The sequence below is a fragment of the Ambystoma mexicanum genome, chromosome 11, assembly GCF_040938575.1.
Source record: "Ambystoma mexicanum isolate Mex_15411 chromosome 11, UKY_AmexF1_1, whole genome shotgun sequence".
Taxonomy (NCBI): domain Eukaryota; kingdom Metazoa; phylum Chordata; class Amphibia; order Caudata; family Ambystomatidae; genus Ambystoma; species Ambystoma mexicanum.
This window is the reverse complement of record NC_090934.1, coordinates 16,778,305-16,802,949: the sequence shown is the minus strand read 5'-3', so window position 1 is coordinate 16,802,949 and position 24,645 is coordinate 16,778,305. Positions and strand designations below refer to the sequence as shown.

General features: G+C 49.1%; 1 protein-coding gene across 1 annotated transcript in view; it reads right to left on the bottom strand.

Annotated features, from left to right (window-relative positions):
- NT5C1A (5'-nucleotidase, cytosolic IA) overlaps window positions 1-24,645 on the bottom strand; it is a 314,845-nt gene that overhangs the window by 78,784 nt on the left and 211,416 nt on the right. The window lies entirely within an intron of this gene.

The following is a 24,645-nucleotide window of genomic DNA, read 5'->3' as shown; positions in this document are numbered from 1 at the left end:
AAAGAGGCAATGGAGATAAAAGACGACCCCATTCTAACTTTCAGACCCAGCCCCCAAAAGGTTATATCAGCAGGACAAAACAAAACTACATGTCCCGTAAACCACCACGAGAAATGGAGTCAAGGTGGGGGAAAGGACAAAATGAACAAAGGGAAGCGGTATAGGTACAGCCCAGTCATGCGGTATAGTGACCGGTACACACATAGAAGTACAGGTTGGGATGGATAAACAGTGCATGGAACGGGGTGGAGGGGAGAAGGAAAACTGGCTGCAGGTGTGGGAGGTGGGCAGGAAAGGCAGGTGGAAGCTGAATGGAGGGGAGGAGCAGAGCATGAGTTAAAAGAAGCCCCAGGAAACTCACCAGGTGTCTCTCATTACAGCAGCAGCCCTGGCCGGAGACCACAGAGGAGTGGGAGGAATCCCCAGGTGCTGTACTTTGGGCGTACTAGGAGGCTGACGGAGCAGCATCGCAGAGATCCCTATCAAGAGGCAGACTCTCCGCCAGGAGAGGCTCGAGGAGCGGCAGCACAGAAAAACACACCCGAGGCGGATTCACTGACAAGGAAAGCCCGGCCGTAAGCCATTTCAAAGGACAGTGCTTCCGTGGCTTTACCTTCTCTGTTTGTTTGTTTTTGAAACCCCATTTTGGACAGCTGGCGAAGGAACGGAAAGCTAGCGTCCGAGAAAAGGGAATTTATGTGAGCTGTTTATTATTCTTTCAAAGAGGCGAGAAGCCTAAGAGGACATTGCTACGAAATCTGAATTGATTAACCCTTTACAGCGCAAGCCGGCTGAGCCAAAAATAAGCATGTTTTGTTGTTTATATTGAGGGGCTGGTGGAAAGGTTAACACAGCAATAAATCTTAACTTGTTAACCCTGCATCCGACTACAGCCTACTACTTTACAGTGGTGGCAGTTGGTGGGATTCAAGAGAACGCCAAGGCAGACGGAATGGAAGCTGTGATAAAGGCACTCACAGAGGGGCAGCAGCAACTGCAACAACTTATCCAAGTGCAAGGCGACCAGGCGCAGGCAGACAGACAAGCCCTCCGACACGCCATACAAGTGAAAAGTGCGGCACAAGAGCAAGGACGGGAAGCTTTAAGAATATTGGGAGAAGCAGTGGCCACCACACGGACACATCCCACGATACCGTCCATGGTATTACAGAAATATCAAGTAGGAGAAGACCCCAGTTTTTTCTTTGTGAATTTTGAGAGAATAGCCAGAGCAGCTCAATGGCCACAGGACAGATGGGCCTTCTACCTCGCACCCCTGCTCACGGGGCCAATGCAGGGGGCATACCAAGCAGCCAACCCCACAGGTGACACTCCTTATACCGAGATTAAAAAAACAGTGTTGGAAAGACTCGGTATGGATGAAGAATCCTACAGACTCAAGTTTAGAGAAACCAGATTGAAACCCGGAGAAAGCCCAAGACAATTGTTCTACATAGTGCAAGATTTGGCGGAAAAATGGCTTCAAACAGGCACTGCCACAATAGGACAGATTAAGGATAAAGTAATGATGGAACAGTTCATTGATGCCTTTCCCGGACCCATACAGAGGTGGGTTAGGCAACATCACCATCTGTCCTTAACCAAGGCCATAGATGTGGCAACAGCATATCAGAAGACAGGTAACACTCGGCCCATCCCAGCGACCCACTTGAGACCAAGTAAGGAAACTCCCGCCTTACGCAGTTGGCCTTATAAGGGGCCAAGCACCGAACCCAGGAACAGGGCAGAACCCCGACCTAATGGGGTTGGCTTAAACAAAGAAACGGCACCCCAATGTTTCGAATGTGGGGAATGGGGTCATATTGCTCGATTCTGCTACAGAAAACTGGAACCCGAACCAATGGAAATCAGGACCTTACAAACCCAGGAATACAGAAGGAAACGGTTACCTTATGTGATAGAAGTCACAGTGACGGACATCCCTGTCAAGCAATGATGGATAGGGGAAGCCGACAGATGGCCATACAGCCCCATGTGAGCGAGCAAGAACACAAACAGGTGAGAACCATTGGCATCAAATGTGTGCATGGGGATGTGAAAGGGTATCCTACCAAAGACATTGTGTTGGGATTGCAGGGGCAGGAGATACCAATCAAAGCAGCTATTATTCCTACCTTACCCGCCCCGGTACTGATAGGAACAGATCTACCGGAATTTGATAGGTGGTTAAGAGAAGCCCCCTTTCACAAACTGAACTATTGGGAGCCTGCAATCGAGAAAAATTATCCAAAACCCAGAAAAGGAGGAACCCCAGAAAAGGAGGAAACGAGTGAATCAGGAAAAGTACAGAGACATTACCATCATAGACTGGAAAGTGGGGGATCATATGCCGTCATTTTGAACAGAAACAGGGCTAGATGAAACGCTAAAAAGAGCCAGAGAACAAGCCTTAGACGCTAGCGGGACCCACCCTACTACGCCTTACTTTAAAGAAAAACAAGGATTAATATATCGAGTAACTCAAGGCCCTGATAAAATAGAGAAGGAGCAATTGTTGGTTCCCCAGTCCTACAGGAAAGGACTGCTACAGCTGGCACATGACCATACCACAGGGGGACATCTAGCGGAGAACATGACTATAAAAAGGGTGTTGCAAAATTTCTACTGGCCCGGAGTTTACGCTGAGGTGTCAAAGTATTGCCAAGAATGTGTTATATGTCAGAAAACAAGCCCACATATACCGGGCCGAGCCGCACTACAAAGGATGCCCTTGATCAAAGAATCCTTTCAGAGAATAGGGCTAGACATTGTGGGGCCTATGGAACCTACCAGCAGAGGATACCAGTTCATACTAGTGGTAGTGGACTATGCCACTAGGTACTCCAAAGACTTTCCATTAAGAGGAATGACTGCAAGACAAGTATGTGATGCCCTCTTGCCCTACTTTGCCAGAGTAGGGATTCCCCTAGAGATTGTGACTGACCTAGGACGTAATTTTATGTCAACTGTCATGAAGGAGGTATGCAAGACCCTTGGCATCAACCATTTGAGAACCTCGGTGTACCATCCCCAGATGAATGGGCTGGTGGAAAGATATAATAAAACCATCAAATAAATGATAAAAAGAGCCACCAGTCCCATTGGTCTGGGATGGGAGAGAGTGCTACCATGGGTGTTGATGGTTTTACGTGACACTACGCAATCTTCCACAGAGTATTCCCCATTTGAATTATTATTTGGGAGACAGCCAAAATCTATTTTGGAATTACTGAAAGATACCTGGGAAAACCAGGAGGAAACAAACCTCACTGAATATGTTAATGACTTAAGAGAGCACCTGGGAAAACTCTGAGATTATGCACAGGAAAACCTGGGTCGGGCTCAAGAAAGACAACAGAAATATTATGATAAAGGAAGCAGACCGAGAACTCTTAAAGTAGGAGACAAGGTGTTGATGTTATTACCCACTCACACCAACAAAATGCTCGCCCAATGGAAAGGCCCGTACAGCATCACGAAAATATTGGGCCCAGTTAACTTTAAGGTAGAGAAACCTGATAGACAAAACAAACATCAGAACTATCACATGAATCTCCTCAAGTTACGGAAAGAAGGGGACTCAGCTGTATTGTGTACAAGCCTGGCAGACCTATCGGTCCCAGAACAAACGGTCACACACTCGGCTAGTGGCATACAAGTTGTGGGATTGGGGGAACAGTTGAGCGACACCCAAAGATCTGAGTTATTTTCCACCTTAGAACCTGTGGCACAAGTATTCTCGGGAATACCAGGAAGAACCCATATGGCTACCCACTGCATTCTCACAGAGGCAGGCAAGATTGTATGCCTCCGACCCTACAGAATCCCCAAACCAAAAGGGGGGAGATAGCACAAGAAATAGATAGTATGCTGAAACTAGGTACCATTATCCCCTCCAAGAGTGTATGGTGTTCACCTGTGGTACTAGTGGCCAAACCAGATGGTACCACACGGTTTTGTATGGATTTTGGACAATTAAACGCCATTTCCCGATACGAAGCCTACCCAATGCCCAGGATTGATGAACTAATAGAAAAGCTGGGAGAGGCATCTTTCTTGAGCATCTTGGACTTAACCAAAGGATATTGGCAGATACCTCTCATCCCGGCGGATCAGGAGAAAACAGCCTTCTCAACACCTCAAGGGCTATTTCAGTTTACCGTTTTACCATTTGGGTTACACGGGGCTCCTACCATGTTTCAGGCCTTAATGGACAAGATCTTAAAACCTCATGAACCATATGCAGCGACCTATTTGGATGACATAGTCATTTTCAGTAGAACCTGGGAAGAACACTTAGTACATCTCACCAAAGTAATTAAATCCTTACAAGAGGCCGGGCTATATATTAATCCCAAGAAAAACAAACTGGCAGCCAAAACCACTAAGTATCTGGGATATTTGGTGGGAGGTGGGGTAATCACACCCCTGGTGGACAAAATACAGGCCTTGGAAAAACTACAAATTCCTGAGACACGGAAGGAGATCTGAGCATTTCTGGGGTTCGTGGGGTATTACAGAAGATTCATACCGAAGAATTTATTTTGCAGGCAGATGCGTCAGGATGTGGTCTAGGCGCAGTGCTATCCCAAGGGACAGAACAGAAACTTTGCCCTATAGCGTTCATCAGTAGAAAACTCCTGCCGCAAATGAGATACCGTACTCCACTCTAGAAAAAGAATGTCTGGCAATAAAGTGGGCAGTAGAATCCCTCCATTATTACCTACTAGCTCGGTAGTTTACCATTTTTATGGATCATGCACCTCTCAGATGGCTGGCCACCCAGAAGGATTCAAACCATAGGGGTCTGAGGTGGTTCTTGACTCTTGAGCCCTATCTTTTTGTTACAGTACATAAACCCGGAAAGTATAAGTTAGTCGCTGATTATTTATCCAGGGCGCTGAACCGGCCCGAATGGCCTGGTTCCCTGGGGGGAGTATGTGAGGAGGTCAAAGAGGCAATGGAGATAAAAGACGACCCCATACTAACTTTCAGACCCAGCCCCCAAAAGTTTATATCAGCAGGACCAAACAAAACTACATGTCCCATAAACCACCACGAGAAATTGAGTCAAGGTGGGGGAAAGGACAAATTGAACAAAGGGAAGCGGTATAGGTACAGCCCAATCATGCGGTATAGTGACCGGTACACACATAGAAGTACGGCGTCCTAGCTCTTAATCTCCGGGAGCTCCCATATAAGGTTCCTGTAGCTTCCTCGCTCTTAATCCCTGGGGCTGTGATATAAGGCTCCGTAGCTTCCTAGCTCTTAATCACCGGGGCTCCCATATAAGGTCCTTGTAGCTTCCTAGCTCTTAATCCAAGGGGCTCCCATATAAGGTTTGTGTAGTTTCCTAGCTCTTAATCCCGAGGCTCCCATATAAAGTGCCTGTAGCTTCCTAGCTTTTAATCCCTTGGGCTCCCATATAAAATTCCCAGAGTTTCCTAGCTCTTAAGACCCAGGGCTCCCATATAAGGTTCCTGTAGCTTCCTAGCTCTTAATCCCTGGGGCTCTGATATAAGGTTCTCATAGCATCCTAGCTCTTAATCTCCGGGAGCTCCGATATAAGGTTTCTGTAGCTTTCTCGCTCTTAATCCCTGGGGCTCTGATATAAGGTTCCATAGTTTCTTAGCTCTTAATCCCTGGGACTCCCATATAAGGTTCCTGTGGCTTCCTCGCTCTTAATCCCTGGGGCTCTGATATAAGGTTCCCATAGCGTCCTAGCTCTTAATCTCCGGGAGCTCCCATATAAGGTTCCTGTAGCTTCCTCGCTCTTAATCCCTGGGGCTCTGATATAAGGTTCCATAGCTTCCTAGCTCTTAATCCCCGGGGCTCCCATATAAGGTTCCCATAGCTTCCTAGCTCTTAATCCCCAGGGCTCCCATATAAGGTTCCTGTAGCTTCCTAGCTTTTAATCCTTGGTGCTCCCATATAAGGTTCCTGTGGATTCCTAGCTCTTAATCCCCGGGGCTCCCATATAAGGTTCCCAGAGCTTCCTAGCTCTTAATCCGCGGGGCTCCCATATAAGGGTTGTGTAGTTTCCTAGCTCTTAATCCCTGGGGCTCCCATATAAGGTTCCTGTGGCTTCCCAGCTCTTAATCCCTCGGATCTCCCATATAACGTTCCCGTAGCTTCCTAGCTCTTAATCCCTGGGGCTCCCATCTAAGGTTCCCATAGCATCCTAGCTCTTAATCCCCAGGGCTCCCATATTAGGTTCCCATAGCTTCCTAGCTCTTAATCCCAGGGCTCCCATATAAGGTTCCCATAGTTTCCTAGCTCTTAATCCCCAGGGCTCAATTATAAGGTTCCCATATCATCCTAGCTCTCAATCCCTGGGCCTCCCATATTAGGTTTCCATAGCTTCCAAGCTCTTAATCCCCGGGACTCCCATAGAAGGTTCCCATAGCTTCCAAACTCTTAATCCCTGGGGCTCCCATTTAAAGTTCCCAGAGTTTCCTAGCTAATCCCTGGGGCTCCGATATAAGGGTCATGTAGCTTCCTTGCTCTTAATAGCTGGGGCTCTCATTTAAATTCCTGTAGCTACCTAGCTCTTAATCCTTGGACCTCCCATATATGGTTCCTGTAGCTTCCTAGCTCTTAATCGCCGGGGCTCCCATATAAGGTTCATGTAAATTCTTAGCTCTTAATCACCGGGGCTCCCATATAAGGTTCCCATAGCTTCCTAGCTCTTAATCCCAGGGGCTCCTATATAAATTTCCGGTAGCTTCCTAGCTCTTAATCCCCGGAGCTCCCATATAAGGTTCCTTAGGCTTCCTAGCTCTGAATCCCTAGGGCTCCCATATAAGGTTCCTGTAGCTTCCTAGCTCTTAATCCCCGGGGATCCCATTTAAGGTTCCCAGAGCTTCCTAGCCCTTAATCCCCGGGACTCCCATATAAGGTTCCCAGAGCTTCCTAGCTCTTAATCACAGGGGCTCCCATAGTTTCCTAGCTCTTAATCCCCAGGGCTCCCATTCAAGGTTCCTGTAGCTTCCTCGCTCTTAATCCCGGGCTTCCCATAGAAGGTTCCCATAGTTTCCTAGCTAATCCCTGGGTCACCTATATAAGGGTCCTGTAGCTTCCTAGCTCTTAATCCCCGGGGCTCCCATTTAAGGTTCCCAGAGCTTCCAAGCTAATCACTGGGGCTCCCATATAAAGTTCCCATAGCTTCCAAGCTCTTAATCCCCGGGTCTCCCATTTAAGGTTCCCAGAGCTTCCTAACTAATCCCTGGGGCTCCTATATATAAGGGTCCTGTAGCTTCCTAGCTCTTAATCCCCGGGGCTCCCATTTAAGGTTCCCAGAGCTTCCTAGCTAATATCTGGGGTTCCCATATAAGGTTCCCATATCTTCCAAGCTCTTAATCCCAGGGTCTCCCATTTAAGGTTCCCAGAGCTTCCTAACTAATCCCTGGGGCTCCTATATAAGGGTCCGGTAGCTTCCTAGCTCTTAATCCCCCGGCTCCCATTTAAGGTTCCCAGAGCTTCCTAGCTAATCACTGGGGCTCCCATATAAGGTTCCCATAGCTTCCTAGCTCTTAATCCCTGGGGCTTCCATATACATTTCCTGTAGCTTCCTAGCTCTTAATCCCCAGAGCTCCCATATAAGGTTCCTGTAGTATCCTAGCTCTTAATCCCCAGGGCTCCCATATAAAGTTCCCATAGCTTCCTAGCTCTTAATCCCTGGGGCTCCCATATAAGGTTACCAGAGTTTCCTAGCTCTTAATCCCTGGGGCTCCCACATAAGGGTCCTGTAGCTTCCTAGTACTTAATCCCTGGGGCTATGATATATGGAACCTGCAGCTTCCTAGCTCTTAATCCTTAGGGCTCCCATATAAGGTTACTGTAGTTTACTAGCTCTTAATCCCCAGAGCTCCCATATAAGGTTCCTGTAGCATCCTAGCTCTTAATCCCCGGGGCTCCCATATAAGGTTCCTGTGGCTTCCTAGCTCTTAATCCCCAGGGCTCCCATATAAGGTTCCCATAGCTTCCTAGCTCTTAATCCCTGGGGCTCCCATATAAGGGTCGTGTAGTTTCCTAGCTCTTAATCCCCGGGGTTACCATGTAAGGTTCCCATAGCTTCCTAGCTCTTAATCCCTGGGGCTCCCATATAAGGTTCCTGTAGTTTCTGAGCTCTTAATCCCCAGGGCTCCCATATAAGGTTCCCATAGCTTCTTAGCTCTTAATCACCAGGGCTTCCATATAATGTTCCTGTAGCTTCCAAGCTCTTAATCCCCGGGGCTCCCATATAAGGTTCCTGTAGTTTCCTAGCACTTAATCACTGGGGCTCCCATTTAAGGATCCCAGAGCTTCCTACCTCCTAATCCCTGGGGCTCCCATATAATGATCCCATAGCTTTCTAGCTCTTAATCCCTGGGGCTCCCATATAAGGTTCTTGTGGCTTCCCAGCTCTTAATCCCTCGGATCTCCCATATAACATTCCCGTAGCTTCCTAGCTCGTAATCCCTGGGGCTCCCATCTAAGGTTCCCATAGCATCCTAGCTCTTAATCCCCAGGGCTCCCATAATAGGTTCCCATAGCTTCCTAGCTCTTAATCCCCAGGGCTCCCATAGTTTCCTAGCTCTTAATCTACAGGGCTCCCATATAAGGTTCCCATATCATCCTAGCTCTTAATCCCCGGGCCTCTCATATTAGGTTTCCATAGCTTCCAAGCTCTTAATCCCCGGGACTCCCATAGAAGGTTCCCATAGCTTCCAAACTCTTAAACCCAGGGGCTCCCATTTAAGGTTCCCAGAGCTTCCTAGCTAATCCCTGGGGCTCCGATATAAGGGTCCTGTAGCTTCCTAGCTCTTAATAGCCGGGGCTCCCATATAAATTCCTGTAGCTACCTAGCTCTTAATCCCTGGACCTCCCATATAACGTTCCTGTAGCTTCCTAGCTCTTAATCGCCGGGGCTCCCATATAAGGTTCATGTAACTTCTTAGCTGTTAATCACAGAGGCTCCCATATAAGGTTCCCATAGCTTACTAGCTCTTAATCCCTGGGGCTCCTATATACATTTCCTGTAGCTTCCTAGCTCTTAATCCCCAGAGCTCCCATATAAGGTTCCTTTCAGGGCTCCCATATAAGGTTCTTGTAGCTTCCTAGCTCTTAATCCCCGGGGCTCCCATTTAAGGTTCCCAGAGCTTCCTAGCTCTTAATCCCCTGGGCTCCCATTTAAGGTTCCAAGAGCTTCCTAGCTCGTAATCCCCAGGGCTCCCATTTAAGGTTGCCAGAGCTTCCTAGCTCTTAATCCCTGGTGCTCCCATATAAGGTTCCCAGAGCTTCCTAGCTCTTTATCCCTGGTGCTCCCATATAAGGTTCCCAGAGCTTTCTAGCTAATCCCTGGGGCTTCTTTATAAGGGTCCTGTAGCTTCCAAGATCTTAATCCCCGGGGATCCCATTTAAAGTTCACAGAGCTTCCTAGCTAATCACTGGGGCTCCCATATAAGGTTCCCATAGCTTCCTAGCTCTTAATCCCCGGGGCTCCAATATACATTTCCTGTAACTTCCTAGCTCTTAATCCCCGGAGCTCCCGTATAAGGTCCCTGTAGTATCCTAGCTCTTAATCCCTGGGCTCCCATATAACGTTCCTGTGGCTTCCTAGCTCTTAATCCCCAGGGCTCCCATATAAGGTTCCTGTGGCTTCCTAGCTCTTAATCCCCAGGGCTCCCATATAAGGTTCCTGTAGCTTCCTCGCTCTTAATCCCCGGGCCTCCCATAGAAGGTTCCCATAGCTTCCTAGCTAATCCCTGGGGCACCTATATAAGGGTCCTGTAGCTTCCTAGCTCTTAATCCCCGGGGCTCCCATTTAAGGTTCCCAGAGCTTCCTAGCTAATCACTGGGGTTCCCATATAAAGTTCCCATAGCTTCCAAGCTCTTAATCCCCGGGTCTCCCATTTAAGATTCCCAGAGCTTCCTAACTAATCCCTGGGGCTCCTATATATAAGGGCCCTGTAGCTTCCTAGCTCTTAATCCCCGGGGCTCCCATTTAAGGTTCCCAGAGCTTCCTAGCTAATAACTGGGGCTCCCATATAAGGTTCCCATATCTTCCAAGCTCTTAATCCCAGGGTCTCCCATTTAAGGTTCCCAGAGCTTCCTAACTAATCCCTGGGGCTCCTATATAAGGGTCCTGTAGCTTCCTAGCTCTTAATCCCCGGGGCTCCCATTTAAGGTTCCCAGAGCTTCCTAGCTAATCACTGGGGCTCCCATATAAGGTTCCCATAGCTTCCTAGCTCTTAATCCCTGGGGCTCCCATATGCATTTCCTGTAGCTTCCTAGCTCTTAATCCCCAGAGCTCCCATATAAGGTTCCTTAGGCTTCCTAGCTCTGAATCCCTAGGGCTCCCATATAAGGTTCCTGTAGCTTCCTATCTCTTAATCCCCGGGGCTCCCATTTAAGGTTCCCAGAGCTTCCTAGCTCTTAATCCCCTGGGCTCCCATTTAAGGTTCCCAGAGCTTCCTAGCTCTTAATCCTTGGTGCTCCCATATAAGGTTCCCAGAGTTTCCTAGCTCGTAATCCCCAGGGCTCCCATTTAAGGTTCCCAGAGCTTCCTAGCTCTTAATCCCTGGTGCTCCCATAGAAGGTTCCCATAGCTTCCTAGCTAATCCCTGGGGCACCTATATAAGGGTCCTGTAGCTTCCTAGCTCTTAATCCCCGGGGCTCCCATTTAAGGTTCCCAGAGCTTCCTAGCTAATCACTGGGGCTCCCATATAAATTTCCTATAGCTTCCAAGCTCTTAATCCCCGGGTCTCCCATTTAAGATTCCCAGAGCTTCCTAACTAATCCCTGGGGCTCCTATATATAAGGGCCCTGTAGCTTCCTAGCTCTTAATCCCCGGGGCTCCCATTTAAGGTTCCCAGAGCTTCCTAGCTAATAACTGGGGCTCCCATATAAGGTTCCCATATCTTTCAAGCTCTTAATCCCAGGGTCTCCCATTTAAGGTTCCCAGAGCTTCCTAACTAATCCCTGGGGCTCCTATATAAGGGTCCTGTAGCTTCCTAGCTCTTAATCCCCGGGGCTCCCATTTAAGGTTCCCAGAGCTTCCTAGCTAATCACTGGGGCTCCCATATAAGGTTCCCATAGCTTCCTAGCTCTTAATCCCTGGGGCTCCCATATACATTTCCTGTAGCTTCCTAGCTCTTAATCCCCAGAGCTCCCATATAAGGTTCCTGTAGCTTCCTATCTCTTAATCCCCGGGGCTCCCATTTAAGGTTCCCAGAGCTTCCTAGCTCTTAATCCCCTGGGCTCCCATTTAAGGTTCCCAGAGCTTCCTAGCTCTTAATCCTTGGTGCTCCCATATAAGGTTCCCAGAGTTTCCTAGCTCGTAATCCCCAGGGCTCCCATTTAAGGTTCCCAGAGCTTCCTAGCTCTTAATCCCTGGTGCTCCCATATAAGGTTCCCAGAGCTTCCTAGCTAATCCCTGGGGCTCCTTTATAAGGGTCCTGTAGCTTCCAAGCTCTTAATCCCCGGGGCTCCCATTTAAGGTTCCCAGAGCTTCCTAGCTAATCACTGGGGCTCCCATATAAGGTTCCCATAGCTTCCTAGCTCTTAATCCCCAGGGCTCCCATATACATTTCCTGTAACTTCCTAGCTCTTATTCCCCGGAGCTCCCGTATAAGGTTCCTGTAGTATCCTAGCTCTTAATCCCCAGGGCTCCCATATAAGGTTCCCATAGCTTCCTAGCTCTTAATCCCTGGGCTCCCATATAAGATTCCTGTGGCTTCCTAGCTCTTAATCCCCAGGGCTCCCATATAAGGTTCCTGTAGCTTCCTCGCTCTTAATCCCCGGGCCTCCCATAGAAGGTTCCCATAGCTTCCTAGCTAATCCCTGGGGCACGTATATAAGGGTCCTGTAGCTTCCTAGCTCTTAATCCCCGGGGCTCCCATTTAAGGTTCCCAGAGCTTCCTAGCGAATCACTGGGGCTCCCATATACATTTCCTGTAGCTTCCTAGCTCTTAATCCCCAGAGCTCCCATATAAGGTTCCTTAGGCTTCCTAGCTCTGAATCCCTAGGGCTCCCATATAAGGTTCCTGTAGTTTCCTAGCTCTTAATCCCCGGGGCTCCCATTTAAGGTTCCCAGAGCTTCCTAGCTCTTTATCCCCTGGGCTCCCATTTAAGGTTCCCAGAGCTTCCTAGCTCTTAATCCCTGGTGCTCCCATATAAGGTTCCCAGAGTGTCCTAGCTCGTAATCCCCAGGGCTCCCATTTAAGGTTCCCAGAGCTTCCTAGCTCTTAATCCCTGGTGCTCCCATATAAGGTTCCCAGAGCTTCCTAGCTAATACCTGGGGCTCCTTTATAAGGGTCCTGTAGCTTCCAAGCTCTTAATCCCCGGAGCTCCCGTATAAGGTTCCTGTAGTATCCTAGCTCTTAATCCCCAGGGCTCCCATATAAGGTTCCCTTAGCTTCCTAGCTCTTAATCCCTGGGCTCCCATATAAGGTTCCTGTGGCTTCCTAGCTCTTAATCCCCAGGGCTCCCATATAAGGTTTCTGTATCTTCCTAGCTAATCCCTGGGGCACCTATATAAGGGTCCTGTGGCTTCCTAGCTCTTAATCCCCAGGGCTCCCATTTAAGGTTCCCAGAGCTTCCTAGCTAATCACTGGGGCTCCCATATAAAGTTCCCATAGCTTCCAAGCTCTTAATCCCTGTGGCTCCCATATAAGGTTCCCGGAGTTTCCTAGCTCTTAATCCCCATGGCTCCCATATAAGGTTCCTGTAGCATCCTAGCTCTTAATCCCCAGGGCTCCCATATAATGTTCACATACCTTGCTAGCTCTTAATCCCTGGGGCTCCCATTTAAGGATCCCAGAGCTTCCTACCTCTTAATCCCTGGGGCTCCCATATAATGGTCCCATAGCTTTCTAGCTCTTAATCCCTGGGGCTCCCATATAAGGTTCCTGTGGCTTCCCAGCTCTTAATCCCTCGGATCTCCAATATAACGCTCCCGTAGCTTCCTAGCTCTTAATCCCTGGGGCTCCCATCTAAGGTTCCCATAGCATCCTAGCTCTTAATCCCCAGAGCTCCCATATTAGTTTCCCATAGCTTCCTAGCTCTTAATCCCCGGGGCTCCCATTTAAGGTTCCCAGAGCTTCCTAGCTCTTTATCCCCTGGGCTCCCATTTAAGGTTCCCAGAGCTTCCTAGCTCTTAATCCCTGGTGCTCCCATATAAGGTTCCCAGAGTGTCCTAGCTCGTAATCCCCAGGGCTCCCATTTAAGGTTCCCAGAGCTTCCTAGCTCTTAATCCCTGGTGCTCCCATATAAGGTTCCCAGAGCTTCCTAGCTAATACCTGGGGCTCCTTTATAAGGGTCCTGTAGCTTCCAAGCTCTTAATCCCCGGGGCTCCCATTTAAGGTTCCCAGAGCTTCCTAGCTCTTAATCCCCGGGGCTCCCATATACATTTCCTGTAACTTCCTAGCTCTTAATCCCCGGAGCTCCCGTATAAGGTTCCTGTAGTATCCTAGCTCTTAATCCCCAGGGCTCCCATATAAGGTTCCCTTAGCTTCCTAGCTCTTAATCCCTGGGCTCCCATATAAGGTTCCTGTGGCTTCCTAGCTCTTAATCCCCAGGGCTCCCATATAAGGTTTCTGTAGCTTCCTCGCTCTTAATCCCCGGGCCTCCCATAGAAGGTTCCCATAGCTTCCTAGCTAATCCCTGGGGCACCTATATAAGGGTCCTGTGGCTTCCTAGCTCTTAATCCCCAGGGCTCCCATTTAAGGTTCCCAGAGCTTCCTAGCTAATCACTGGGGCTCCCATATAAAGTTCCCATAGCTTCCAAGCTCTTAATCCCTGTGGCTCCCATATAAGGTTCCCGGAGTTTCCTAGCTCTTAATCCCCATGGCTCCCATATAAGGTTCCTGTAGCATCCTAGCTCTTAATCCCCAGGGCTCCCATATAATGTTCACATACCTTGCTAGCTCTTAATCCCTGGGGCTCCCATTTAAGGATCCCAGAGCTTCCTACCTCTTAATCCCTGGGGCTCCCATATAATGGTCCCATAGCTTTCTAGCTCTTAATCCCTGGGGCTCCCATATAAGGTTCCTGTGGCTTCCTAGCTCTTAATCCCTCGGATCTCCAATATAACGCTCCCGTAGCTTCCTAGCTCTTAATCCCTGGGGCTCCCATCTAAGGTTCCCATAGCATCCTAGCTCTTAATCCCCAGAGCTCCCATATTAGTTTCCCATAGCTTCCTAGCTCTTAATCCCCAGGGCTCCCATATAAGGTTCCCATAGTTTCCTAGCTCTTAATCCCCAGGGCTCCCATATAAGGTTCCCATATCATCCTAGCTCTTAACCCCCCAGGCCTCCCTTCCAAGCTCTTAATCCCCGGGGCTCCCATTTAAGGTTCCCAGAGCTTCCTAGCTAATCCCTGGGGCTCCGATATAAGGGTCCTGTAGCTTCCTAGCTCTTAATAGCTGGGGCTCCCATATACATTCCTGTAGCTACCTAGCTCTTAATCCCTGGACCTCCCATATAAGGTTCCTGTAGCTTCCAATCTCTTAATCGCCGGGGCTCCCATATAAGGTTCATGTAACTTCTTAGCTCTTAATCACCGGGGCTCCCATATAAGGTTCCCATAGCTTCCTACCTCTTAATCCCTGGGGCTCCTATATAAATTTCCTGTAGCTTCCTAGATCTTAATCCCCGGAGCTCCCATATAAGGTTCCTTAGGCTTCCTAGCTGTGAATCCCTAGGGCTCCCATATAAGGTTCCTGTAGCTTCCTAGCTCTTAATTGCTGGGCCTTCCATGTAAGGTTCCTTTGGCTTCCTTGCTCTTAATCCCCGGGGCTCCCATTTAAGGTTCCCAGAGCTTCCTAGCTCTTAATCCCCGGGGCTCCCATTTAAGGTTCCCAGAGCTTCCTAGCTCTTAATCCCTGGCGCTCCCATATAAGGTTCCCATATCATCCTAGCTCTTAATCCCCAGGGCTCCCATATAAGGTTCCCATATCATCCTAGCTCTTAATCCCCAGGGCTCCCATATAAGGTTCCCATAGTTTCCTAGCTCTTAATCCCTAGGGCTCCCATATAAGGTTCCTGTAGCTTCCTAGCTCTTAATTGCTGGGCCTTCCATGTAAGGTTCCTTTGGCTTCCTTGCTCTTAATCCCCGGGGCTCCCATTTAAGGTTCCCAGAGCTTCCTAGCTCTTAATCCCCGGGGCTCCCATTTAAGGTTCCCAGAGTTTCCTAGCTCTTAATCCCTGGCACTCCCATATACGGTTCCCAGAGTTTCCTAGCTCTTAATCCCCAAGGCTCCCATATAAGGTTCCCATAGTTTCCTAGCTCTTAATCCCCAGGGCTCCCATATAAGGTTCCCATATCATCCTAGCTCTTAATCCCCGGGCCTCCCATAGAAGGTTCCCATAGCTTCCTAGCTAATCCCTGGGGCTCCTATATAAGGGTCCTGTGGCTTCCGAGCTCTTAATCCCTGGGGCTCCCATTTAAGGTTCCCAGAGCTTCCATGCTAATCAATGGGGCTCCCATATAAGGTTCCCAAGCTTCCAAGATCTTAATCCCCGGGTCTCCCATTTAAGGTTCCCAGAGCTTCCTAGCTAATCCCTGGGGCTCCTATATAAGGGTCCTGTAGCTTCCTAGCTCTTAATCCCCGGGGCTCCCATTTATGGTTCCCAGAGCTTCCTAGCTAATCACTGGAGCTCCCATATAAGGTTCACATAGCTTCCTAGCTCTTAATCCCCGGGGCTCCCATATACATTTCCTGTAGCTTCCTAGCTCTTAATCCCCGGAGCTCCCATATAAGGTTCCTGTAGTATCCTAGCTCTTAATCCCCAGGGCTCCCATATAAGGTTCCCATTGCTTCCTAGATCTTAATCCCTGGGCTCCCATATAAGGTTCCTGTGGCTTCCTAGATCTTAATCCCCAGGGCTCCCATATAAGGTTCCCATAGCTTCCTAGCTCTTAATCCCTGGGGCTCCCATATAAGGGTCCTGTCGCTTCCTAGCACTTAATCCCTGGGGCTCTGATATATGGACCCTGTAGCTTCCTAGCTCTTAATCCCTAGGGCTCCCATATATGGTTCCTGTAACATCTTAGCTCTAAATCACCGGGGCTCCCACATAAGGTTACTGTATTTTACTAGCTCTTAATCCCCAGAGCTCCCATATAAGGTTCCTGTAGCATCCTAGGTCTTAATCCCCGGGGCTCCCATATAAGGTTCCCATAGCTTCCTAGTTCTTAATCCCTGGGGTTCCCATATAAGGTTCCCATAGCTTCCTAGCTCTTAATCCCTGGGGCTCCCATATACATTTCCTGTAGCTTCCTAGCTCTTAATCCCCAGAGCTCCCATATAAGGTTCCTTAGGCTTCCTAGCTCTGAATCCCTAGGGCTCCCATATAAGGTTCCTGTAGCTTCCTATCTCTTAATCCCCGGGGCTCCCATTTAAGGTTCCCAGAGCTTCCTAGCTCTTAATCCCCTGGGCTCCCATTTAAGGTTCCCAGAGCTTCCTAGCTCTTAATCCTTGGTGCTCCCATATAAGGTTCCCAGAGTTTCCTAGCTCGTAATCCCCAGGGCTCCCATTTAAGGTTCCCAGAGCTTCCTAGCTCTTAATCCCTGGTGCTCCCATATAAGGTTCCCAGAGCTTCCTAGCTAATCCCTGGGGCTCCTTTATAAGGGTCCTGTAGCTTCCAAGCTCTTAATCCCCGGGGCTCCCATTTAAGGTTCCCAGAGCTTCCTAGCTAATCACTGGGGCTCCCATATAAGGTTCCCATAGCTTCCTAGCTCTTAATCCCCAGGGCTCCCATATACATTTCCTGTAACTTCCTAGCTCTTAATCCCCGGAGCTCCCGTATAAGGTTCCTGTAGTATCCTAGCTCTTAATCCCCAGGGCTCCCATATAAGGTTCCCATAGCTTCCTAGCTCTTAATCCCTGGGCTCCCATATAAGATTCCTGTGGCTTCCTAGCTCTTAATCCCCAGGGCTCCCATATAAGGTTCCTGTAGCTTCCTCGCTCTTAATCCCCGGGCCTCCCATAGAAGGTTCCCATAGCTTCCTAGCTAATCCCTGGGGCACGTATATAAGGGTCCTGTAGCTTCCTAGCTCTTAATCCCCGGGGCTCCAATTTAAGGTTCCCAGAGCTTCCTAGCGAATCACTGGGGCTCCCATATACATTTCCTGTAGCTTCCTAGCTCTTAATCCCCAGAGCTCCCATATAAGGTTCCTTAGGCTTCCTAGCTCTGAATCCCTAGGGCTCCCATATAAGGTTCCTGTAGTTTCCTAGCTCTTAATCCCCGGGGCTCCCATTTAAGGTTCCCAGAGCTTCCTAGCTCTTTATCCCCTGGGCTCCCATTTAAGGTTCCCAGAGCTTCCTAGCTCTTAATCCCTGGTGCTCCCATATAAGGTTCCCAGAGTGTCCTAGCTCGTAATCCCCAGGGCTCCCATTTAAGGTTCCCAGAGCTTCCTAGCTCTTAATCCCTGGTGCTCCCATATAAGGTTCCCAGAGCTTCCTAGCTAATACCTGGGGCTCCTTTATAAGGGTCCTGTAGCTTCCAAGCTCTTAATCCCCGGGGCTCCCATTTAAGGTTCCCAGAGCTTCCTAGCTCTTAATCCCCGGGGCTCCCATATACATTTCCTGTAACTTCCTAGCTCTTAATCCCCGGAGCTCCCGTATAAGGTTCCTGTAGTATCCTAGCTCTTAATCCCCAGGGCTCCCATATAAGGTTCCCTTAGCTTCCTAGCTCTTAATCCCTGGGCTCCCATATAAGGTTCCTGTGGCTTCCTAGCTCTTAATCCCCAGGGCTCCCATATAAGGTTTCTGTAGCTTCCTCGCTCTTAATCCCCGGGCCTCCCATAGAAGGTTCCCATAGCTTCCTAGCTAATCCCTGGGGCACGTATATAAGGGTCCTGTAGCTTCCTAGCTCTTAATCCCCGGGGCTCCAATTTAAGGTTCCCAGAGCTTCCTAGCGAATCACTGGGGCTCCCATATACATTTCCTGTAGCTTCCTAGCTCTTAATCCCCAGAGCTCCCATATAAGGTTCCTTAGGCTTCCTAGCTCTGAATCCCTAGGGCTCCCATATAAGGTTCCTGTAGTTTCCTAGCTCTTAATCCCCGGGGCTCCCATTTAAGGTTCCCAGAGCTTCCTAGCTCTTTATCCCCTGGGCTCCCATTTAAGGTTCCCAGAGCTTCCTAGCTCTTAATCCCTGGTGCTCCCATATAAGGTTCCCAGAGTGTCCTAGCTCGTAATCCCCAGGGCTCCCATTTAAGGTTCCCAGAGCTTCCTAGCTCTTAATCCCTGGTGCTCCCATATAAGGTTCCCAGAGCTTCCTAGCTAATACCTGGGGCTCCTTTATAAGGGTCCTGTAGCTTCCAAGCTCTTAATCCCCGGGGCTCCCATTTAAGGTTCCCAGAGCTTCCTAGCTCTTAATCCCCGGGGCTCCCATATACATTTCCTGTAACTTCCTAGCTCTTAATCCCCGGAGCTCCCGTATAAGGTTCCTGTAGTATCCTAGCTCTTAATCCCCAGGGCTCCCATATAAGGTTCCCTTAGCTTCCTAGCTCTTAATCCCTGGGCTCCCATATAAGGTTCCTGTGGCTTCCTAGCTCTTAATCCCCAGGGCTCCCATATAAGGTTTCTGTAGCTTCCTCGCTCTTAATCCCCGGGCCTCCCATAGAAGGTTCCCATAGCTTCCTAGCTAATCCCTGGGGCACCTATATAAGGGTCCTGTGGCTTCCTAGCTCTTAATCCCCAGGGCTCCCATTTAAGGTTCCCAGAGCTTCCTAGCTAATCACTGGTGCTCCCATATAAAGTTCCCATAGCTTCCAAGCTCTTAATCCCTGTGGCTCCCATATAAGGTTCCCGGAGTTTCCTAGCTCTTAATCCCCAGGGCTCCCATATAAGGTTCCTGTAGCATCCTAGCTCTTAATCCCCAGGGCACCCATATAATGTTCACATACCTTGCTAGCTCTTAATCCCTGGGGCTCCCATTTAAGGATCCCAGAGCTTCCTACCTCTTAATCCCTGGGGCTCCCATATAATGGTCCCATAGCTTTCTAGCTCTTAATCCCTGGGGCTCCCATATAAGGTTCCTGTGGCTTCCCAGCTTTTAATCCCTCGGATCTCCAATATAACGCTCCCGTAGCTTCCTAGCTCTTAATCCCTGGGGCTCCCATCTAAGGTTCCCATAGCATCCTAGCTCTTAATCCCCAGAGCTCCCATATTAGTTTCCCATAGCTTCCTAGCTCTTAATCCCCAGGGCTCCCATATAAGGTTCCCATAGTTTCCTAGCTCTTAATCCCCAGGGCTCCCATATAAGGTTCCCATATCATCCTAGCTCTTAACCCCCCAGGCCTCCCTTCCAAGCTCTTAATCCCCGGGGCTCCCATTTAAGGTTCCCAGAGCTTCCTAGCTAATCCCTGGGGCTCCGATATAAGGGTCCTGTAGCTTCCTAGCTCTTAATAGCTGGGGCTCCATATACATTCCTGTAGCTACCTAGCTCTTAATCCCTGGACCTCCCATATAAGGTTCCTGTAGCTTCCAATCTCTTAATCGCCGGGGCTCCCATATAAGGTTCATGTAACTTCTTAGCTCTTAATCACCGGGGCTCCCATATAAGGTTCCCATAGCTTCCTACCTCTTAATCCCTGGGGCTCCTATATAAATTTCCTGTAGCTTCCTAGATCTTAATCCCCGGAGCTCCCATATAAGGTTCCTTAGGCTTCCTAGCTGTGAATCCCTAGGGCTCCCATATAAGGTTCCTGTAGCTTCCTAGCTCTTAATTGCTGGGCCTTCCATGTAAGGTTCCTTTGGCTTCCTTGCTCTTAATCCCCGGGGCTCCCATTTAAGGTTCCCAGAGCTTCCTAGCTCTTAATCCCCGGGGCTCCCATTTAAGGTTCCCAGAGCTTCCTAGCTCTTAATCCCTGGCGCTCCCATATAAGGTTCCCAGAGTTTCCTAGCTCTTAATCCCCAGGGCTCCCATATAAGGTTCCCATAGTTTCCTAGCTCTTAATCCCCAGGGCTCCCATATAAGGTTCCCATATCATCCTAGCTCTTAATCCCCAGGGCTCCCATATAAGGTTCCCATAGTTTCCTAGCTCTTAATCCCTAGGGCTCCCATATAAGGTTCCTGTAGCTTCCTAGCTCTTAATTGCTGGGCCTTCCATGTAAGGTTCCTTTGGCTTCCTTGCTCTTAATCCCCAGGGCTCCCATTTAAGGTTCCCAGAGCTTCCTAGCTCTTAATCCCCGGGGCTCCCATTTAAGGTTCCCAGAGTTTCCTAGCTCTTAATCCCTGGCACTCCCATATACGGTTCCGAGAGTTTCGTAGCTCTTAATCCCCAGGGCTCCCATATAAGGTTCCCATAGTTTCCTAGCTCTTAATCCCCAGGGCTCCCATATAAGGTTCCCATATCATCCTAGCTCTTAATCCCCGGGCCTCCCATAGAAGGTTCCCATAGCTTCCTAGCTAATCCCTGGGGCTCCTATATAAGGGTCCTGTAGCTTCCGAGCTCTTAATCCCTGGGGCTCCCATTTAAGGTTCCCAGAGCTTCCATGCTAATCAATGGGGCTCCCATATAAGGTTCCCAAGCTTCCAAGATCTTAATCCCCGGGTCTCCCATTTAAGGTTCCCAGAGCTTCCTAGCTAATCCCTGGGGCTCCTATATAAGGGTCCTGTAGCTTCCTAGCTCTTAATCCCCGGGGCTCCCATTTATGGTTCCCAGAGCTTCCTAGCTAATCACTGGAGCTCCCATATAAGGTTCACATAGCTTCCTAGCTCTTAATCCCCGGGGCTCCCATATACATTTCCTGTAGCTTCCTAGCTCTTAATCCCCGGAGCTCCCATATAAGGTTCCTGTAGTATCCTAGCTCTTAATCCCCAGGGCTCCCATATAAGGTTCCCATTGCTTCCTAGCTCTTAATCCCTGGGCTCCCATATAAGGTTCCTGTGGCTTCCTAGATCTTAATCCCCAGGGCTCCCATATAAGGTTCCCATAGCTTCCTAGCTCTTAATCCCTGGGGCTCCCATATAAGGGTCCTGTCGCTTCCTAGCACTTAATCCCTGGGGCTCTGATATATGGACCCTGTAGCTTCCTAGCTCTTAATCCCTAGGGCTCCCATATATGGTTCCTGTAACTTCTTAGCTCTTAATCACCGGGGCTCCCACATAAGGTTACTGTATTTTACTAGCTCTTAATCCCCAGAGCTCCCATATAAGGTTCCTGTAGCATCCTAGCTCTTAATCCCCGGGGCTCCCATATAAGGTTCCCATAGCTTCCTAGTTCTTAATCCCTGGGGTTCCCATATAAGGTTCCCATAGCTTCCAAGCTCTTAATCCCCGGGTCTCCCATTTAAGGTTCCCAGAGCTTCCTAACTAATCCCTGGGGCTCCGATATATAAGGTTCCCATAGCTTCCATGCTCTTAATCCCTGGGTCTCCCATTTAAGGTTCCCAGAGCTTCCTAACTAATCCCTGGGGCTCCTATATATAAGGGTCCTGTAGCTTCCTAGCTCTTAATCCCTGGGGCTCCCATATAAGGTTCCTGTGGCTTCCCAGCTCTTAATCCCTCGGATCTCCCATATAACGCTCCCGTAGCTTCCTAGCTCTTAATCCCTGGGGCTCCCATCTAAGGTTCCCATAGCATCCTAGCTCTTAATCCCCAGGGCTCCCATATTAGGTTCCCATAGCTTCCTAGCTCTTAATCCCCAGGGCTCCCATATAAGGTTCCCATAGTTTCCTAGCTCTTAATCCCCAGGGCTCCCATATAAGGTTCCCATATCATCCTAGCTCTTACCCCCCAGGCCTCCCGTATTAGGTTTCCATAGCTTCCAAGCTCTTAATCCCCGGGGCTCCCATATAAGGTTCCCATAGCTTCCTAGTTCTTAATCCCTGGGGTTCCCATATAAGGTTCCTATAGCTTCCTACCTCTTAATCCCTGGGGCTCCTATATAAATTTCCTGTAGCTTCCTAGCTCTTAATCCCCAGAGCTCCCATATAAGGTTCCTTAGGCTTCCTAGCTGTGAATCCCTAGGACTCCCATATAAGGTTCCTGTAGCTTCCTATCTCTTAATCCCCGGGGCTCCCATTTAAGGTTCCCAGAGGTTCCTAGCTCTTAATCCCCGGGGCTCCCATTTGAGGTTGCCAGAGCTTCCTAGCTAATCACTGGGGCTCCCATATAAGGTTCCCATAGCTTCCAAGCTCTTAATCCCCGGGTCTCCCATTTAAGGTTCCCAGAGCTTCCTAACTAATCCCTGGGGCTCCTATATATAAGGGTCCTGTAGCTTCCTAGCTCTTAATCCCTGGGGCTCCCATATAAGGTTCCTGTGGCTTCCCAGCTCTTAATCCCTCGGATCTCCCATATAACGCTCCCGTAGCTTCCTAGCTCTTAATCCCCAGGGCTCCCATATAAGGTTCCCATAGCATCCTAGCTCTTAATCCCCAGGGCTCCCATATAAGGTTCCCATAGCTTCCTAGCTCTTAATCCCCAGGGCTCCCATATAAGGTTCCCATAGTTTCCTAGCTCTTAATCCCCAGGGCTCCCATATAAGGTTCCCATATCATCCTAGCTCTTACCCCCCAGGCCTCCCGTATTAGGTTTCCATAGCTTCCAAGCTCTTAATCCCCGGGGCTCCCATTTAAGGTTCCCAGTGCTTCCTAGCTAATCCCTAGGGCTCCGATATAAGGGTCCTGTAGCTTCCTAACTCTTAATTGACGGGGCTCCCATATAAATTCCTGTAGCTACCTAGCTCTTAATCCCTGGACCTCCCATATAAGGTTCCTGTAGCTTCCAATCTCTTAATCGCCGGGTCTCCCATATAAGGTTCATGTAACTTCTGATCTCTTAATCACCGGGGCTCCCATATAAGGTTCCCATAGCTTCCTACCTCTTAATCCCTGGGGCTCCTATATAAATGTTCTGTAGCTTCCTAGCTCTTATTCCCCGGAGCTCCCATATAAGGTTCCTTAGGCTTCCTAGCTGTGAATCCCTAGGACTCCCATATAAGGTTCCTGTAGCTTCCTAGCTCTTAATCGCTGGGCCTTCCATGTAAGGTTCCTGTGGCTTCCTTGCTCTTAATCCCCGGGGCTCCCATTTAAGGTTCCCAGAGCTTCCTAGCTCTTAATCCCCAGGGCTCCCATTTAAGGTTCCGAGAGCTTCCTAGCTCTTAATCCCTGGCGCTCCCATATAAGGTTCCCAGAGATTCCTAGCTCTTAATCCCTGGGGCTCCCATATGAGGTTCAGATAGTTTCCTAGCTCTTAATCCCTGGCACTCCCATATACGGTTCCCAGAGTTTCCTAGCTCTTAATCCCCAGGGCTCCCATATAAGGTTCCCATAGTTTCCTAGCTCTTAATCCCCAGGGCTCCCATATAAGGTTCCCATATCATCCTAGTTCTTAATCCCCGGGCCTCCCATAGAAGGTTCCCATAGCTTCCTAGCTAATCCCTGGGGCTCCTATATAAGGGTCTTGTAGCTCCCGAGCTCTTAATCCCCGGGGCTCCCATTTAAAGTTAACAGAGCTTCCTAGCTAATCACTGGGGCTCCCATATAAGGTTCCCATAGCTTCCAAGCTCTTAATCCCCGGGTCTCCCATTTAAGGTTCCCAGAGCTTCCTAGCTAATCCCTGGGGCTCCTATATAAGGGTCCTGTAGCTTCCTAGCTCTTAACCCCCGGGCTCCCATTTAAGGTTCCCAGAGCTTCCTAGCTAATCACTGGAGCTCCCATATAAGGTTCACATAGCTTCCTAGCTCTTAATCCCCGGGGCTCCCATATACATTTCCTGTATCTTCCTAGCTCTTAATCCCCGGAGCTCCCATATAAGGTTCCTGTAGTATCCTAGCTCTTAATCCCCAGGGCTCCCATATAAGGTTCCCATAGCTTCCTAGCTCTTAATCCCTGGGCTCCCATATAAGGTTCCTGTGGCATCCTAGATCTTAATCCCCAGGGCTCCCATATAAAGTTCCCATAGCTTCCTAGCTCTTAATCCCTGGGGCTCCCATATAAGGGTCCTGTCGCTTCCTAGTACTTAATCCCTGGGGCTCTGATATATGGACCCTGTAGCTTCTTAGCTCTCAATCCCTAGGGCTCCCATATAAAGTTCCTGTAACTTCTTAGCTCTTAATCACCGGGGCTCCCACATAAGGTTACTGTATTTTACTAGCTCTTAATCCCCAGAGCTCCCATATAAGGTTCCTGTAGCATCCTAGCTCTTAATCCCCGGGGCTCCCATATAAGGTTCCTGTGGCTTCCTAGCTCTTAATCCCCAGGACTCCCATATAAGGTTCCCATAGCTTCCTAGTTCTTAATCCCTGGGGTTCCCATATAAGGTTCCCATATCTTCCTGCCTCTTAATCCCTGGGGCTCCTATATAAATTTCCTGTAGCTTCCTAGCTCTTAATCTCCGGAGCTCCCATATAAGGTTCCTTAGGCTTCCTAGCTGTGAATCCCTAGGGCTCCCATATAAGCTTCCTGTAGCTTCCTAGCTCTTAATACCCGGGGCTCCCATTTAAGGTTCCCAGAGGTTCCTAGCTCTTAATCCCTGGGGCTCCCATTTAAGGTTCCCAGAGCTTCCTAGCTAATCACTGGGGCTCCCATATAAGGTTCCCATAGCTTCCAAGCTCTTAATCCCCATGTCTCCCATTTAAGTTTCCAATAGCTTCCTAACTAATCCCTCGGGCTCCTATATATAAGGGTCCTGTAGCTTCCTAGCTCTTAATCC